Source organism: Mus caroli, unplaced genomic scaffold (genome assembly GCF_978045245.1).
Source record: "Mus caroli unplaced genomic scaffold, Mus_caroli_1 scaffold_15, whole genome shotgun sequence".
Lineage (NCBI taxonomy): Eukaryota > Metazoa > Chordata > Mammalia > Rodentia > Muridae > Mus > Mus caroli.
This window is the reverse complement of record NW_028227270.1, coordinates 129822-146205: the sequence shown is the minus strand read 5'-3', so window position 1 is coordinate 146205 and position 16384 is coordinate 129822. Positions and strand designations below refer to the sequence as shown.

The 16384-nt window shown below is 42.9% G+C and overlaps 1 pseudogene; it reads left to right on the top strand.

Moving 5' to 3' along the window:
- The first annotated feature begins 14194 nt into the window (after window positions 1-14194).
- On the top strand, window positions 14195-14779 carry LOC147000824 (annexin-2 receptor-like; annotated as a pseudogene).
- Window positions 14780-16384: the final 1605 nt, after the last annotated feature.

Genomic DNA, 16384 nt, shown 5'->3' with positions numbered 1-16384 from the left:
TTTCTTGTCCACTCAGCCTCCCGACCTTTCGAAAATTAGACTTCATACCGTCTACCATCAGTAAATAGCCATCTTAGTCCTGCAAGTGTGCCAAGAATTGTGACACCGTCCCCCTACCCCAAAGAGGACAAACTCAGCACAAACACATATCTCCATCGTAGCTCCTTTTCTTTCTGTTAGCCTAAGGTTTTCGGGACGGTCCGGACCAGGGCTCCAATACCTTTCAGTATCAGCTTGTGTTTTCCATCTCACAGTACTTTCTCTGGTTGTCTCTTGGCCATGGCCCAAGAGTACATTTGTCCAACAGGTAAAACACGGGACGACCCCGGTTGACTCACTTGCACACCCCGACTTTTAGGTAAGTTGTGAAATCCTGGGCAAGTCCATAGTTAGTCCTATGTGCACTTGTCCACACTTGTAGTGACCATAGTTGGAGTAGGGACCTAGGAAGAACCCAGAAGCCCCAAAGCTTCCTAGATTCCCCAGCTCTGCCTCTGAGCTCCAGGGACATCTTCACAGCAGGGGTCGCTGTGGCACTGTTCTTCTTCCAACCAGGAATGTCAATCAATGGTAAATGCCCGCCCTTTGGGTCTTCAGTGACCAAGTAACTGCTACTTTCTCACAGAGCCAAGTTCTTGGCTCTCAGCATGCTTGAGCTGAAATCCAATGGTCCTTTCAAATCGCGTTCGTGATTTTGTTTCTTGGTGCTTTCGTTTTGTCAACCAGATCAGATTCTGTATGTGGTGGGATTCAATTCAAACCCAGAGTGAGCTCCTAAACACTGACAGAAACACCCGGTGCCCAGGTATGAGTCTTTCGGAGACAGGATGCAGACACCCCGGTTTCCCATTGCCTGGCGTCCTCTGCTCTTTGTCCTTTCTAAACGCTGAAAATTCATCCAATTTCTTTTCATTACTAAACGCATGGCTAAGCTGTCCACGTTAAAGGCTCCCATTCTGCCCTACAAGTGTAACAAGGCATCCTCCCCATCCCACTGCCGCCCACCTTTGGAGGTCTACAAAATTGCTGTCTGCATGAGTTGAAGCTGTGTTCCTTTTGTTTTGAAGAGGTTTTTGTTGTTGTTGTTGTTGTTGTTGTTGTTGTTTTGTTTTTTTAGGACAGCACTGCCCAGGACACTAAAGCTCTGCCTTCGGAGTTGTATTTCTCTGAGTGCAATTCCGTTCTGCAGTTGCTCCAATGATATGGCCTTGGTGTGCACTTGTCCATTGTGTAACAAGACAGATGATGCTAACTGATGGCTTCTCACTTGCACACCCAGGGTTTGGGGCCAGCTTTGTGATCCTGGCCAAGTCCATAGTTAGTAGTAGTTTGCTAGCTTGTCCACACTGGTGGATCCCCACAAAGGGAGCCTGGGAAATGAATGAGTCTGGCCAGAAAGATAAAGGGTTCTGAGCTCCAAGATGCAATCCAGCAACTTCTTCACAGTAGAGGGCTCTCAGGTACCAGCAGTGTGTTTTGGCCCAATTTAGGAAGGCCAGAGTCTATCCCTAATAGAGAGTACTTGCTACTTGTAGCCAAGCAAAGTTCTGCTCTGATGTCAACAAGCCCGGACTGAAATCCAAAAGCAATTTCAAAACGGATATGTGATTTTCTTTCTCGGTGCTTTCATTTTGCTCACAGGATGAGACTCTGCCAGCCAGGCTGCAGTTCAATTCTGTCAGAACCCATGATCCAGATGTTGCACCTCAATGCTGACTTTCAAGGCATTGTCCCGGGCACTAAAACAGTGCCGGGATGCTGGACATCTCTCTACACACACTGTCTAATGAGGCCTCCAGGTTATTTCCCTGGCAGGCACTTGGTCTGGCGACAAGAAACAAAAGATGTTGGCCTGATGGATTTTCACTAGGACTGTCAGTGTTTTTCCTCAGCCTTGTGGTTCTGGATAAGTCCATGGTTACTGCACCCTCAGACGTTTCCATATCCATAGGGGAATGACTTCTGCAGCCGTGGACACCATGTCTCCAGGAATTGGCCTCTCCCACATTACCAATTTCCAGTGCCTGAACTTTGGGTTGTCTGATCTTAGATCAGGAGTGACTGCCACTTGCAAGCCAAGTTAAGTTCCCCTGTGCTATCAGCAGGCAGAGGCTGAATCTGATCTTGATTGCTAACAGCATGGTTGATTTTGTTGCCAGGTACTTTAGTTTTCAGATGGAGCCAGACATAGCCAGGGAGGCTACAGTGGGATCCATTGCAAATCCAGGGTCCAGAAGAGGGTAGAAAAAACTCTGGATGAAACCCATGGCACCTATGCACCAGTGTGTAGGGAATGTGATCCAGAAACAATTTCATTTTCATTTCAGATCTTCTCTGCTCGCCATAGTTTCTAAATGCTGGAAAACAGTCTGAGTTCTAAAGATTGTGGACTGTCTGCCCATCACCTTAGAAAAAAGTGGGTTTTCAGTCTGGCAAGTTACCCAAAGCATCTGACACGGGCCCCTCTTGTAAACCTAATCTCAGTCATAGCTATGTCCAATTCTCGTATGAGAAATTTTTCTTTCTCTTTGAAAAGGCTGTCTTTCACATAGAGTTTTCACACTATGTTGCCAGTTTCTGCATGAACTAGAATTTTTCAACTGTATCGATTGCAAAGCTCTGTGTTAGGTTTTGTCTGTGTAAATTTTTGATGCTGTATGGTTTCAATGCTGTACCTGGGTTGTGTAGCTAATATCTGGGAACTTTTAGATTTTTGAGATTGTTTAGTAAGAACATAGTTCTTCTGTTTCCTCTTTCCACTCCCTCCCAGGTACCTATTCCAGCTCTACTTCAAATTCCTAAATTTGTTGTTTAATTGATAGTCTATGCATAATTTTATTTATACATATATTAATAAGAATGATCTCCATAATGTTTTTAAACTTTGTCTTGATTCTTTTGAGTTGTACATTTAAACCCAAATCCCACTCGCCTTCCCATCCCTCCATATCCTTACTCTGGTCTTGAAAACCCAACTGCAAAAGAAACCAAATATAAAAACAAATAAAGCCAAGCATTAAACAAAAGTCTAATCTGTTCAATAAAATGTAATCTTTTGAATGAAGACTCAGTCATTTACAAAGCAACAACACAAACCTCTACCCTATATTAAAACACTGAAACACCAGATGGGAAACACACCCTGCAAAAGAAACCAAATAGAAAAATGAATAAATGAATAAAAAACATCTCTCCGTAACAGCTGAGGTGTGTCACAAAATATACTCTTGCCCAAACAGCTTTACTTGAAAATGTTCATTGCAATGAGTCCTTGGTCTGGTTCGAGGCCTCTGGCTTCTCCTACTGTAGCACTACAGGATCCTCTTTGGGACTCTTCTCAGAACATTGTAGCCCCTTTCTGCATGACTTTACAGTTTTAACTCTGTACCTGGCATGACACTGTATCAGGTCTCTATGTACATTTTCAGTTTTTAGTGTTGTAACTCACACAATGCTGCATCTGGTTTCTATGTATTGACCTGGTTTGATTTGGTGCTATTGTTGCTTGGAGCTTCATTTTACCTCTTTTGGATTTCAGTCTCTATGAATGGCTGACTACCATTTCCATGTGGTGTTTTTGGATCCTATAGAATCAACCCACCCCAAAGATACATAAATATCAAAGTCACCTGCAGCCCTGTTTCTAAAAGTTCATTGATACAACAACAACAAAAAGAATACAGAGGTAAAAGAGTGAATGAAGAGGGTGTGGGGATCAGATGTGCACAAATTATTGTCCTTCACAAGAAGAATGAAGTTGTATGTTCTGCAGAAAGATGCTTGTGCCTGGAGACAGCCACACCCAATGGATGATCAAGTCTGCAGATGACAGATATCATTTTTGGTCCCAAAGCTTGCTACATAATTGAAATCATCATGTTTTCCTCTTCTCACATGAGAGTATCTGGGCAAAATGTGGAAAAAAAATATTAGCAAATGATTTCCAGGATGAATGAGATGTAGGAGGGGCAAGAGTCAGAAAGAGAACTCATGGTTGTATGACATGAAACTCCACATCATCTGAAACAGAAAACTGGTGAATATGCCTATTACTTTTCAATGGCTCTGATAAAAGAACCCAATCAAAATCAAAACAAGTTATGAAAGAAGTGGTTAGTTTGGACTATAGTTTCAGACTGTAGAGTCCATGATCACAGAGAGATGAAATGGCTGAGATTGCTCACATCTTGATCCACCACTAGATGGCAGCACCACCAGAGGGAGGGAGAGAGGGAGAAAGAGAGGAGCAGAGACACACAGGAACAAAGAGAGACAGAGATGGAGAGAGAGAGAGAGGGAGACGGAGAGGGAGAGGGAGAGGGCGGGGGAGGGGGGAGAGAGAGAGACAGAGAGACAGAGGGAGGGACGGAGGGAAGGAGGGATTGAGGGAGGGAGGGAGGGAGAGAGAGAGAGAGAGAGAGAGAGAGAGAGAGAGAGAGAGAGAGAGAGAGAGAGAGAGAGAGAGAGAAAACAAGTAAGGATACTTCCTTCCAAAAAGATCACATTTCTAAATCTTTCCAAAAGAGTTCAACCAACTAGGAAAAAGCATTCAAATATGAGGCTGTGAAGACCACCTTTCTTTAAACACCACAGAATGAAGGAAAGAAATTTGAAGGATGAATGAAATGATGAATGAAACAATACATTTATAAAGGATGACACAGCTTCCATGCTTATACACTATCATTTAAAGTCAGGGTGCTTGCATCCACCACATCTGGGTGTCCAGATCTTTAATGCAGCTCTTTGAAGACTGAAACACCAGAAAGTACTCAGGTTATCTCTGGTTCCATGCCTAGAAGAAACAGAGTCAATGTGAAGCACTTTAGGTCATTTTGTTTTTAAATTCTAAAATATATGTTGATTTGCTTGTCCCCTACCGAGAAGGTAAGAAAGGTTGATTTTATGTGAGAGAGTTCCAGTGGGATGCAGTTCATCACAGCAGGATAGGCACAGCAGCAGGAAGAACAGCCAGTTGTTCTCATTGCATGAGCACTTAAGAAATACAAGAAGTGGGCCCAGGATTTCAAACCTCTCAGCCAGTTTGAATCTCAGGGGATAGACTCCAGCATCACAGACAGAAGCATGATAGTCACATTGCTCAAAGTTCTTTCTTGTGTTATGTGACAGGAAACAGACCATTGATTTTGCAGCCAAGAATGCTTATGTGAGAGGATTTCACATGAGGCTCACTGGCTGTCCACTGAGCTCACCTTACTTCCTCTAGAGCCAGGAGTTATCTTCAAGATGCCCTTTCTGCATGACCTGCTGCAGCTCTGCTCTCAGCCTCCTTCTTTCCTCAAAGCTTCTTTGATCTCTGCTTGAATGGAGGACATTGCCATAAGAATTCAAATTCTCCATATGAGATCACTAATGTCCCTTAGGATCTGTTATTGCACAGGTGGCCTGCAGTCTCACTTGCTAACCCTCCCATGCCTCTCTCTTCCTGAGTGAGTTCAGAGCACCTTTCTCCCTAAGTTATCATAATCAGGAACACTTTAGATCTTGGGACATCCCAATGCTACAGGAAACTATCCAGCTCTGTTTTGCTTTAAGACACATTTTATGCACAGGTCCTGTGGAAGACAGGATACTTAGGAATGACCCCAGAATAAAACAATAGACTTAAAATAATAATTAATAGGATAAATTAAATTAGACAATAAAAAGATCCTAGGTAGATTTGACTTTGTGAAAACTTATAAAAAGTATTTGGTGACCCATGAAAACAAGTTTCATAAAACCTAGCAATGTTGTAAGCACAATATAAGAAGTAAACCATCTCTGGTGTGAAGTAATGTAGGAGAATGTGAGATATTTGGATACTCCATGGAAAGTTGATTTCTTTTAAAAAGATCATTACATTATGTTTTAAATATTATTTCCTTTTTAAACATTATATCATAAAGGTCATTCATTATCCTTACAAAATAAAACTAGATCATATTTAAGCCAAATCATTACAGGAAAAATATCCTGAATGTATGCTACCCTATTTTTTTTAAATGTCTTTTTTTAATGTTTTTGACAGGGTTTCTTTGTATAGCCCTTGCTGTCCTGGAACTCACTCTGTAGGCCAGGCTGGCCTCAAACTCAGAAATCCACCTGCCTCTACCTCCCAAGTGCTGGGACTAAAGGCGTGCACCACCACACTCAGCTTGCTACCCTATTTTTTAAATTGAAGGATAATCTACATTTTAAAGAGACCCAAATGCTTGTGTGTGTGTGTGTGTGTGTGTGTGTGTGTGTGTGTGTGTGTGTGTGTGTGTGTGTTTCCTGCATGGATTAAGGTTCATAATGTGTGTGGATGGTGCCCAAGAGTCCACAAGAGTGCTTCAGACACCCTGAGATGTGGGGAGTCACCATTTGTATGATGGGAACTAAACCTGGGTCCTCTGCAAAAGGTATTTGTACTCTTAACTACTTAGCCTCTCTCTACCCAGCAAGAGTATTTTAATTTGTTTTATTTGTTTATTTAATGCATACTGCTGAGTTGTATGCACGTTTTTCAGTTTACCAAATGAGTTCCTGGTACCTGTAGATCCCAAAAGAGAGTTTCTGATCCCCTGAAACTCGTCAAAGAGTATTCTCAACACACAGCTAACATATAGGTTTTAAAATCAAGGTTATTACAATTTGCGAAACACATGAAGCTCAGGAAGAATGAAGACCAAGGTGTGGATACTTTGCCCCTTCTTGAAATTGGGAGCAAGGCACCCATGGAAGGAGCTACAGAGACAGAGTTTGGAGCTGAAACAAAAAGATGGACCATCTAGAGGCTGCCATACTCGGAGATCCATCCCATAATCAACCTCCAAACACTGACACCATTGCATACACTAGCAAGTTTTTGCTGAAAGGACCCTGATACAGCTGTCTCATGTGAGACTATGCCAGGGCCTAGCAAACACAGAAGTGGATGCTCACAGTCAGCTATTGGTTGGATCACAGAGCCCCCAATGGAGGAGCTGGAGGAAGTACCCAGGGAGCTGGGGGGATCTGCAACCCTATAGGTGGAACAACTATATGAACTAACCAGTGCCCCCCCAGAGCTCCTGTGTCTAGCTGCATATGTATCAGAAGATGGCCTGGTCAGCCATCACTGGAAAGAGAGGCCCATTGGTCGTGCAGACTTTATATGCCTCAGTACAGAGGAACTCCAGGGCCAAGAGGTGGGAGTGGGTGGGTGGGGGAGTCGGTGTGGGAGGGTGGGGGGGACTTTTGGGATAGCATTGAAATGTAAATGAAATAAATACCTGATGATGATGATGATGATAATAATAATAATAATAATAAAAGATTCAAACCTAAGAGTTTATAAAGAGGTATGTGCAAATAAAAATGTTTAAACTTCAAAAAAAAAAAAATCAAGGTTATACTGTTTCTGAGTTTGAGGTCAGCATGGTCTACAGAGTGAGTTCCAGTACAGCCAGGGCTATACGGAGAATCCCTGTCTGGAAAAATAATTCAAGGCTATAAAACACAGGATATGAAAGTAGAATATGAAATAAATAGAATTGAAATTAAATATAAATAAGAAAAATATCAATATATTAATCGCTCTTTTTATTTTGATGAAATCAAAAGACAAAATTACAGCAATGGTAGCATTCATATTTGAGACAATGTTCAGTTTGTAATTTTAGAGTCATTAGAAAGACTAATGTGGGCCTTCTTGGGGCTGGCTACTCTCTGCTTTTTTCAGATACAGGCTTTCAATAATTTCTCTAAAGGAACAAAACAAAGCAGAGTTCTGAACAAAAACACAAATCAGTCTTAGTGGTGTGGTGATACATTACTCTGAGTTCAGAGGCCAGTGTGATCTACATATGAGTTTCAGGATACCCTAGGTTAAAAAGACAGATCCTAATTAGGAAGGAAGGAAGGAAGGAAGGAAGGAAGGAAGGAAGGAAGAAAGAAAGAAAGAAAGAAAGAAAGAAAGAAAGAAAGAAAGAAAGAAAGAAAGAAAGAAAGAAAGAAAGAAAGAAAGGAAGAAGGCTGCATCTATCTCTCTCTGTGTGTGTGTGTGTGTGTGTGTGTGTGTGTGTGTGTGTGTGTGTGTGTGTGTGTATGAAAACCATATATTTACAGTGGAAATTTTATCCTAAAATAAAGGATATTTTTCCAAAAGGGAAACAAAGAAAAGGACAGCACAGAGCTTTTAACTATGTTCAAAAATGTGTAATGAATTTGCGACTTGAAAGTAGGCTATGGGTAGTGTACAAAGATCACACCAGAGAAGAAGATAGGCTATGATATCCAGAGAATTCTGTACAGGCTCTAGTGTACTGCAGGCTCCATGGTCTTCTCCATCCTAGTGTGGCATCTACGTGAGTGGTGGCAAGAAGGCCTCCATGTTCAGGTGCACAGTTCCATTCTGAAGAGATGTCTGTCCCTGCTCCAGGATGAAGTATCTTGCCTCAAGACATTTGCTTTCACCTTCTGATGGTGTCTCCTGGGACACTATGCTGATCTGGAAAATGGAGACAACCAATTTCTGAAGAAAACTAGTGTTCTTTGGACTTTAATGTTCTAATGTGTGAAGTTAAACTGGTAATTCAAGGAAACAACTTGAAACAACCCAGGATAAATCCATCCTGCACTTCCTTCAGTTTCATGATCTAAATTAGAAGTTGATTCTTCTCATAAAGGCTAAATTTTTCATAAAATTAGCCTTTCAAGTTAAAAGTCTGTAAAGAAACATTGAATCTGTAAGAATCAGTCATGCTCATGAAAAGTCAATCTATCTAATGGAGCATGAAATATCTAAGGTCTCACCACCCTATTCTGACTCAAATTGCTTTGCCCAGAGAGTTCTTATCCCTCTACCCCACCTTCCAATGTCCACATATTTGAGATTTCCCTGGCCTTGACCATGGTCCAAATATAGTAACCAAAAGAATTAAAGTAAACTAAAATAACAAGAAAGATATCAGTAAAAACTAATTGACAAAATTATTTCTGTGTTGGTGGTGGTGCACGCCTATAATCCCAGCACTCAGGAGGCAGAGGCAGGCAGATTTCTGAGTTCAAGGCCACCTGGTCTACAAAGTGAGTTCCAGGACAGCCAGGGCTATACAGAAAAACCCTGTCTCGAAAAACAAAACAAAACAAAGAAAAAAAAAAAACCCAAAGTCTCCCTGATCATTATCTAACTTTGTTGTCAATTTCTGGTTCTGCCTTTAAAACTTTTGTGCCTCTGAGCTTGGTTTTCGTTGAATTTTCAAAGGCACAAGACCGTTATTTATCTGACCATCAATAAAAAGGAATTAAAAGTTTTAGTTGGCTTCATTAATACGGTTGTCAGTCACTATTTTCTGGAATTACTATTAAGTCCATCCTTAAATATGTATTCAACATGTACAAAAAAACCGTCTTCATTTGAATAAATTATCAAGGTATGAATGGCTCTCTTGGGACTTCCATTTCTTCCCAGAGAAGAAACTCCACTCTAAAATCTACTTAGACAATCTCCAGCAGATGGAGAATAGTGGGCATAATTGTTGACACATTTTTACCTTGATATTTGGAGAATGCATTTTAATGAAGTAGAAAGAGAAAGAAGGAGGCAATGGGCGTGGAACTTCAATCCTGCTATCTACTCAGATATTTTCTGAGAATCTCCTATTCCACCTTCTCTTACTTATCAAGATTTAAACATCAAAGTGAGAAGGAGTCCTTATAAGTACAATGGAAATTGCTGAGGCAGAGAAATGGCTCTGCAGGAGAGTTCTGATTTTATGAGAACTGAAAATTACAAGGATATCAAATATTGTAAGATTAATAGTATGAGCAGGAAGAAATTACTGTCAATACCAAAATGGTAATCACAAAATTAATTTTAAATAGATCACATGGCAGTTGCAGATACTTGTGGGGAATAAGTCATCTGTAGTGGCTATTCCTGGCTGTCTACTTGAATATATTTGGAATGAACTACAATCCAGAATTGGAAGGCTCACCAGTGACCCTTATCTGGAGGCTTGGAGATAGAAGTTTCTGATCTGGATCTTGGTATGGAGATCTTGAGGCATAGTGGCTGTGGATTCCAGAAGATTAAATCTCCAAGTTCAAGGTCATCCGGGATTAAAGGTCCTTTAATCTGGGCTACACATTTCATCTGGGATTAAAGGTGTGATGGAGCATACCTTTAATCTGGGCTACATCTTCTGCTGGAGACAATATAAGGACATTGGAAGAAGGGAGTCTTGCTCTTGCTCCTTCTCCTGCTTGCTGCGTGAGATGAGTAACTGTTAGATCCTTGGACTTCCATTCACAGCTACTACTGAACCATTGTTGTGAATTGGGCTGCAAACTGTAAGTCATCAATAAATTATTTTATTATATAGAGACTATCCATAAGTTCTGTGACTCTAGAGAACCCTGACTAATACAGTCATTCCAGAGCTGAAGTGAGGCAGATGGGACAGGAGTAAGAAATCCAAAGCTAAGCATTGCAATGAGTGGAGAGACCTTTGCTCACCAAACAGTGACAGAGGGAAAAAAAATAAATAAATAAAAAGGAGCAGGAACCAAGGAAGGTGTCCTAGCCAAAAGGGAAAAGGGTCCATATGCAGATGCCAATTCTGCTCCGGAGCTGCAGGCACTGACGACTTCTTTCCACTAGGGGGCGAAGCAGTGCTGGCGTTCGGACTGGTGCGGATTAATGATGGTCAGGACTGGAACTTTAAATTCTCTGAACCAGGTTCCCTAGTAGCTGCGCCTTGTCAGACTTGCCAAGTTCTGCTTGTCTCTTTTCAATAGAGTGGAGCTGAAATCCGACCATATGCGGATTTCAAGCCCCATACGCGATTTGGTTTCGTGATTTTTAAATTTTGTACGTGATTGTACTTTTGTGTTAGACTGGGATCAGACTCTTCCAGGCAGGCTCCAGTGGAATTCTGGGGGAATCCACTGTTCCCATAGCGAGTACTCAGGGGATCTATGCGATCGCCAGGGTTTCAGTTTGATTGGTCTATCGGCCTCCTGGTATTTCTTCTAAACACAGAAAAATCAATCATCTGGCCCTGTCAATCAGAGGATTTCCTGGGTCCGCAGTAGGTAAAGATACTTTTTCAGCATGTTAAGTATCCAAAGAGCCAAGTTCCATTCAGAGCTCAGTAGAGTTAGATAGGAATCAGACTTTGATTTCAAAGTTCATAGGCGATTTTGTTTCCCTTTTTTTTTTCCAGATTTCTTGCCTACTACCGTCGATAAAATTATATTTCATGGGATTAAGTGTCCAAAGGGCCAAGTTCCATTTAGTGCTCTGCGGACGAAATCCCACAGTGATTACAAACACCATAAGCGGTTCCTTTTCGGTTCTGTGGTTTTGTATTTGATTGTGCCTTTGTGTTGCGACCAGGATTAGACTCTGCCCAGCATTGGAATCTACTGTCCCCATAGCAAGTAAGAAGAGATGTGAGGCGATCACTAGGTTTTCGGTTAGTTTATTTGATCTCTTCGGGCCCGGTGTTTCTTTTTTTTTTTTTTTTTAAGATTTATTTATTATTATAAGTAAGTACACTGTAGCTGTCTTCAGACACTCCAGAAGAGGGCGTCAGATCTCATTACGGATGGTTGTGAGCCACCATGCGGTTGCTGGGATTTGAACTCTGGACCTTCGGAAGAGCAGTCGGGTGCTCTTACCCACTGAGCCATCTCGCCAGCGGGCCCGGTGTTTCTAAACGCAGGAAGATCAATGCACTGATTCCTGTTCATAAGCAGATTTCGTGCAGTCCGCTTTCGATAAAGTTACGGTTTTGAACCGACTAAGTGTCCAAAGAGGCAGGTTCTGTTCAGCACTAAGCTTACTGCGGACTAAATGACAGTGATTAAAAACACTTTGGGCGGTTTCTTATTTGTTCAGTGGTTTTGTCTGTGATTGTGCTTTTTGTGTTGTGACCAGGATCAGAGTCTGCCAGGCAGGCGAATCTACTGTTCCCATAGCAAGCAGGAAGGGATGTGAGGAGTTCGCCAGAGTTTCCATTTAATTCCTAGGTCTCTTGGCCTCCCGGTGTTTCTAAAAGCTGTAAGATCAATGCTCTGATTCCTGTTCATAAGCACAATTCGTGCAGTTGGTCGTCGGTAAAGTTATGGTTTTTAGTGGGCTAAGTGTCCAAAGAGCCAAGTTCCATTCTGCACTCTTCCGTCCCGTGTACTGTCGACGAAATTCCAGAGTGATGAAAAACACCGTATGCATTTCCGTTCCGTGGTTTTATCCGTGATTATGCTTTTGTGTTGGGACCAGGATCATAGTCTGGCAGGCAGGCGAATTTACTTTTCACACAGCAAGTAGGAAGGGATGTGATGTGATGCGATCTCTTGGTTTTTCCGTTTGTTTATTCTATCTCTCTGGCACCCTATGTTTCTAAACGCAGAAAGATCAATACTCCGATTCCTGTTCATAAGCAGATTTTGTGCAGTTGGTCGTCGGTAATGTTACGTTTTTAGACAGCTAAGTGTCCAAAGTGCCATGTTCCGTTCAGCAGTCAGCGGAGTATATACAAAATCCGACAGTGATTACTAACACCATACGCGGTTTCTTATTGGTTCCCGTGGATTTGTCCGTAATTGTCCATTTGTGTTGCGACCACCATTAGACTTTGACAGGCAGGCGAATCCACTGTTCCTAAAGCAATTAAGAAGGGATGTGCTGCAATCGCCGCGTTTTCCCATTTTGTTTATCCCATTTTTCTGGAGCCCGGTGTTTCTAAACACTCAAAGTTCAATGTTCCCATTCCAGTTCATGAACAGATTTCTTGCAGTTGGTCGTTGGTAAAGTTACGGGTTATAGAGGGCTAAGTGTCCAAAGAGCCAAGTTCCCTTTTGCACTCAGTGGACTGCCAATGAAATCCGACAGTGATTAAAAACACCATAGGCGACTTCTTTTCCGTTCCGTGGTTTTGTCCGTGATTATGCTTTTGTGTTGGGACCAGGATCATAGTCTGACAGGCAGGCGAATTCACTTTTCATACAGCAAGTAGGAAGGGATGTAGTGCGATCGCTAGGTTTTCCATTGGTTTATTCGATCTCTCTGGCGCTAGATGTTTCTAAACGCTAATAGATCAATGCTCGGATTGGTAATCATAAACAGATTTCGTGCAGTTGGTCCTCGGTAATGCTACATTTTTTTTGGCAGTCCAAGTGTCCAAAAAGCCAAGTTCCGTTCAGCACTCAGCAGACTATGGACGAAATCCGACAGTGAATACAAACACCATATGCGGTATCTTATGCGTTGTGTTCCCTTCGATTTGTCCATAATTGTCCTTTTGTGTTGCGACCACCATTAGACTCTGACAGGCAGGCGAATCCACTGTTCCCAAAGCAATTAAGAAGGGATGTGCTGCAATCGCTGCGTTTTCCGTTTTTATTTATTCCATCTTTCTGGAGCCTGGTGTTTCTAAACACTGAAAGTTCAATGCTCCGATTCCGGTTCACGAGCAGATTTCATGCAGTTGGTCGTCGATAAACTTACGTTTTTAGGAAGCTAAGTGTCCAAAGGATCATGTTCCGTTTCATACGAAATCCGACTGTGATTACAAACACCGTTATGCGGTTTCTTATCCTTTCTTGTGGATTTGTCAGTCCTTTTGAGTTGTGATCAAGATCAGATTCTGCCAGGCAGGCTCCTGTGGGATTCTGGAAGAACCCACTGTTCTGATACCTGTACACACGCAATTCAATGCGACCCCCAGTGTGTCGGTTTTTCCCCCTTGGCCTCACTGCCTTCCAGTGCGTCTAACCACAGAAAAATCCATAGTCGGAATTCTTTTGATAAGCGGATTTCGTGACACATGTGGTCCATACAGTTACGTTTTCATTCGGTTAAGTGTTCCAAGAGACAGGTTTCGTTCCGCGCTCAGCGGACTATGGACAAAAAACGAAGGAGCTTTCAAACCGCTTACCGGATTTTGTTCCTCTGTGATTTCCTTAGGTCGCAGGAATCAGCGTGCAACAAACAGGCTTCGAAAATTCGTCCGATTTCTTTCGTTTCCCGATTTCATTCGGAGGTTTGTCAAAAAAACAAAACAAAACAAAACGGAATTTTTCAGCGGGGAGAATTTCCCAATTCACCCGACCCCGCCCTCCTCGAAGACTACAAAATACCCAGCGCAGGGAACCTACAGAAGACTGTTCTGCCTGCACTGGTGCACGTGCTGCTGTCTTCTGGATTCACTTGCTGCAACGTGGAATGGAGTCGAATTTCTGGTCAGTGCAAGTGAAGCAGGCCTGGGATTCTGTCCCTCCGGTGCAAGAGGCCCAGCCACCTCTGCTCCCCAGTTTTTCAGAGGACCGCGGTCCCTGGCCTCTCCCTTTCTATCCAGTCCTTGGCAAGATCTCTTCCTATGATGGCTGTGACTACCAGGAACAACCACTTCCAGTTTGGATGAATGACATCGCGGGAATCTACCCCAGGACCGACTCTTGCAGGATCCAGAGCACCTCGGATCCCAGCATTCCTGACTCTGTGGGCGCCATTCATGAGGAACAGCCAGAGAAACCCATCACTCTGGGAACCTGGGAGGATGCTGCAGAAGAATCACTCACAGTAGCAATGCAGCCCTGGTCCTGTTCCAGAGCGCCCCACCATAGTGATGACGCAAAGGATGCGGGGACCTGTGGCGGGAGTTGCTCCACAGAGTGTGAGCGACCAGCCATCAGAAATTGGAGAAGTAGACTCTGGACTTTGCCATGACTCTTTGAGTGCATTCCTAGCTCTCTAAGCCGCCTGTTCTGGGGCTTGTTCCCGCCAGACAGTGGCAGCAGTGAGCCTTAGAGAGCAGCAGGCGCCTTTCTGGCCTTTTATAGTGAGAGTTTTCCCTGTCAATGAGGAGCTGTGCCCTCTTCATTCCCTGAAGCCAGTGAGGTTCAGTGCAGGTCCCCTGCTTCCACACTAAAGAAGCAGTGATTTGTATTCGATGGTCCGTTTCATTTCTTAATTCTTTAATAAATAATCTTAATTCTTAATTAATTAATTCTTAATTATTTAATTCTTAATTCTTTAATAAATAATCTCAAATGGAATGTTTGGGGTTGTGTCTGTTTCCCAAGGCACTGATTGCAGACAGGATCTCTGGTTTCTAGGATTCATGGAAAGGCCTGGAAGGGGGCAATGGCAATTCGATCTGCAATGGGAAGGCCAGTCTGGCTTCAGGTTTTCAAGATAAAGGGCTTTGTCCCAGGCGCTGTCCTGGTCTGCTGTCCTATTGATAGCCATGTTTTCTGAGGTGGCCTCCAGGGTATCTGCTGTGAGCAAGCAGCCTAAGTTATCCGACCAGATAAATTCTTCTTGGCTCTCAATAGTGTGGAGCTGAAATTCGATGGCGACATCAAACCTAGATACACAATTTTGTTTCGTGAGTTTTTTTCCCTGGGGTTTTTGTACGTGATTGTTCGTTTGAGTTGCAACAGGGATCAGACTCTGCCAGCAGGCTCAGGTGGGATTCTGTGGAAAGCCACTGTTCCTATTAGTAGTAAGCAGGTGGTGTGATGCTGTGATGCGATCTCTGGACTTTCCCTTTGTTTACTCTGCTTCTTGACATCCCAGTGTTTCTAAACGCTGAAAAACCAATGATCCGATTATTTTTGCAGTCAGTCATCAGCAAAGTTACATTTTCAGCCGGTTAAGTGTCCAAAGAGCCAAGTTCTGTTCAGCGCTCAGCAGATGAAATCCAATGGTGTATAGAAACACCATAAGTGATGTTTTTATTCCTCCTGATTTGGCACGAGATTGTACTTTTGTGTTGCGACCAGAATGAGATTCTACCAGGCAGGCTTTGGTGGGATTCTGGGCAAGCCCACAATTCCCACAGTAAGGATGCAAGGCGATGCAAGGCTAGCCCTGGTGTTTCTAAAGGCAGAAAAGCCGAAATTTCAAGCCATTGGCAGTCGGTAAATTTAGGTTTTCAGCCAAATAGACAAATTGCTTTCAGCACTCAGCAGACTACTAACGAAATCCGACAGTGATTAGAAACACAGCATGCGATTTTTCCCCGTGATTTTGTAAGTGATTGTACTTCGGTGTTGAGACCTGGATCGAATTCTGCCAGGCAGGTTCCAATGGGATTCTGGGCAAAACCCACTGTTCCCTTAGCGAGTAAGCAGGGAATGTGATGCAATTGTCAGGGTGTCTGTTTGTTTACTAGGCCTCTCCCTCTCCCGGTTTTTCTAAACGCAGAAAAATCATTGGTCCCATTTATTCTGATAAGCAGATTTCGAGCCATCGGCCATCAGTAAAGCTGTGTGTTCATGTAGTTAAGTAGTTATGTGTTCCGGGGCACCCTGCAGACTACGGAAGAAATCCGATGGTGATTTCAAACCGCTTACCAGATTTTGTTCCACAGTGCCTTAGAGAGCAGCTGGCACCTTTCTGGCATTTTAG